We start from the raw sequence: 3,523 nt of genomic DNA, 5'->3' as shown, positions 1-3,523 counted from the left end.
GAACCTACCCGCCGCCCCAGCCCCCATTTCCCTGCCCTAATAGATACACTTTTACGTCCGTGGATACTATAGAATACTCGGAATAAAACAAACACAGTAAAGTGCACTGGGGCATGAATGAATCATTGACTTCCACACTGACGAGCAGTCTCTGTTTCATCCATCATAATCATAATCATAATTAGCGGTTTTGCTATTTTGACTCACTCAAAATAAATACAATGCACACAATGTAATGTAATGTACAAAATGTAACGAACGGATAGGAGGGTGACAAAGTACGGTTTATCAATCTAACATCCGCCTCCACCTATAAAATGCCGAATGTATTCCCCGCTCTTTTCATTCGGATCCTTGTATTCGTCTTCTACTGAGTCTTCCTGTGTGTTTTATATAAAGACGCCGATATACAATATGGTATGAAAGCAACCCGATATACCTAAATTATAGTGACCAACACTCTAGTGAAAACATACTTGTCACTCAATATCTATGTCGCGCGAAGCACGTTGAAAATTATGAACTTTCCTTAACTTTGTGATAGTTAAATTATTGTTGGTACTCCGCGAAAAAGTCCCTAAATATCCCCGTCTCACTCTCTCTCTGTTTCTCTTTCTCTCTCTCTCTCTCTTTCTCTCATGGGAAAAATATAATAGGCTACTTCTACTTCACAAACTGTAAATAGTGAAAAGTAAGTGAGTAAATTACAAAATATTATGAAGTAGACGTAGCGAAAAATTAGTCTACTTAAGTGTGTACTATTAGTAGAGGAAGACTACTCGAGTACTTCAAAAAAGTAGAAGCACTTCGTACTTCGTACTTCGTACTACCTCTGGGAAAGTATCATATCGTATTGTTCAGTCGAAACGCAACAGTATGATACCAATTGCTTATAATTACAATTAGCATTATAAATATTGGAAACAGAAGTGGCATTTGAGAAAGACGGGGCTTCGATTTCAAGCCCGTAACTCCAGATTTGTAACCAAGTCACAAGGTATTCCGAGTCACAAGTCAATCTCACTTTTATAGTTTTGACTCGAGTCAAGTAGCGTCCTTTTCAATTCACCATGCACCGAGTCAAGTCCGAATCCAAGTCAGTTATTAGTAGAGGGCCGATTCCGTCCTAGTGTTGTGACTCGAGTCCGAGTCCAACTCATTGTGTTCACAGCAGTTTAGTTTTGAGTTCAATCCGGTTCAACCCACTTTTTTCAACTCTGCTCGAGTGATAATGGCTCGCATTCATAATATCGTAGCTTTCCTCAGTCCTGACAGTTTATGGCCGTATTTTTCAAGTATCATAACTGATGGACGAAATACCGATAATGTGGTGACTTTACTATTTTTCAAAGTTACAATGACATATCTGACGTGGTCGTCCTAGTCTCGAGTCTTTATGACTTGGTTCGAGTCATGCAAAATTACTCGAGTGCAAGTCGAGTCAATACACAAATCGACTCGAGTCATTTCATTTACCGCACTTGAAAAAACGATTCGAGTCGAGTCGAGTCACCAAAAATTCATTAAACTCATTAAAACTATGCTAAACCCCCATGCCTACCCCACTGCACGCTACCTACCACTACAACAGTCGCAATAATTAGACTATACTGATCGGGGCAAATCGCCTGCAACCATTGCAATCAAGGCCAAGAGTCCTATAGACGGTCGTGTAATCACAAATCGTATATATGACATGATCGTGTGTCTTGACCTCCATGGAATCCCTGACACTGGCTCAGGACTCCCTGCGGTTCCCTGGTACAATGGTTGAGAACCACCGCTTTGACGATAACTTCTAGCTTGAGAGTGGAGTTACACTGATTTCACATCAGTTATTAGATCTATTAGTTGTATTGTTTTTATTTTGGTTAACACAATTATACTGTGTGTATTATTTCTATTTTTCATTGGCACTTATCGTCTGTTAAAGTTAAGGTCTTGTGTGCCACGGACGCAAACAGATTCTGGAAAATTCAGGCGACTCTACTATACCGGATAGAACAAATTCAGTAATAGCGGTAGGGTGGGGTTATCAGAGGTGGTCAGTAACGAAGTACTTCTACTTTTTGGAAGTACTCAAGTAGTTTTCCTCTACTTCTGGTACTTACTCAAGTAGATCTGATTTTCTCTACTTCTACTTCTACTTCGTAATATTTTGTGATCTACTTACTTACTTTTCGCTATTTTCAGTTTGTCAAGTAGAAGTAGTTTAACCCCTCAATACCAAAGATAGCCTGAGGAATTTCGGGGCTGTTTTCACGGAGTACCAACATTAAATTTTCATAAAAGTCAAGTAAAGCCCAGAAATTTTGTTGCGCTTCGCGCGAAGTAGTTATGAAGTGACAAATATGTTTTCCCGAAAGTATCAGTGAATATAATTTAGGTAATGGATTGCTTGGTTCCGCTCACACCGCATTGTCGCCCATATCAAATATTTCACCATGCAGTAAATATGGCCCACCATAACGTTTGAAACCACCGTTTCGCAATCTAGCAATTACCTGTCATATTGTAATATAGCAGCCCGTGACGTGTCCTACTAATCTGGAAAATCCGGCTTTTCTAACGTTGACCATATCAGCTTTGTGGACAAAAGACATGAAATGTATTTTCCGCTTTTTAGAAGTGGTGTCTGTATTTCACTTTCAATTCCGAGTATCATACTTTGAGTTCTAATTACTTTCAGTTCTTTTGTCTGCACAACATACATGTTGAAGCATAAAAGCAGGTGTATTAATGCATCTATTTTCCAAAAATAAAGCTACAATAAATATAGATTTTACGATCCACAATATTATTTTATCAACGTATACTAATCGCGCAAAGTGTTGAAACCGTATCCGATACAACTTCTCCGCATTACTCGTCGCCTAAACTTGGGGCCTTATAATATGGGGTACGGCGCCATGCCATGGTGCTCTCTAAAACGGGATCTTCTAGTAACCAAAGGGTTGGTACCGTATTTTCATATCAATACTATAATTTGCATCCCATGATGCGAAAGAATACTTATTCTGTCGAAATAAGATACCTCCTGGGATGCATTATTACGTATCAAGCTCTCTGAAACTTCCGCATAGCTCAATTTGCAGCTTTTGACAGTCCATGCGGACGAATTAAGACTGTTTTCAAAACTACTTACTTACTTACTTGAGTAGATTTAAAGTCAGTCAATTCTACTTCTACTTCAAGTAGTTTCAGGTGGCTTATGGATGAAGTACTTCTACTCGTACTTGAGTAGATTTTTCCGTCGCTACTTCTACTTCTACTTGAGTAGCTTTCTTGACTACTTTGACCACCTCTGGGGGTTATATAACACATCAAGCAGAGTAAAATGAAGGTTGAGCCTAGTACACTCGTCGCGAAGAAATCTGCTATGAAATTAGTGTTCTGGACATACAATAATGAAATGGTACACCGTTTCGGGTACATGACAGCGTTCACAAAGGGGCCATTATACTGTGGGCGCAGCTTCTTCTATCTTTATCATCCTAATGTCCTATGCATGGACCGACCGCGT

General features: G+C 39.4%; 1 protein-coding gene across 1 annotated transcript in view; it reads left to right on the top strand.

The window, feature by feature from the left end:
* The window catches only part of LOC145457681 (WD repeat-containing protein 3-like), a 108,294-nt gene that overhangs the window by 28,714 nt on the left and 76,057 nt on the right, over window positions 1-3,523 (top strand). The window lies entirely within an intron of this gene.

Source organism: Botryllus schlosseri, chromosome 15 (genome assembly GCF_051294905.1).
Source record: "Botryllus schlosseri isolate E-star chromosome 15, Bs_hap1, whole genome shotgun sequence".
NCBI classification, from domain to species: Eukaryota; Metazoa; Chordata; class Ascidiacea; order Stolidobranchia; family Styelidae; genus Botryllus; species Botryllus schlosseri.
The sequence above is the reverse complement of the archived record's forward strand: the minus strand, read 5'-3'. Positions and strand labels throughout refer to the sequence as shown.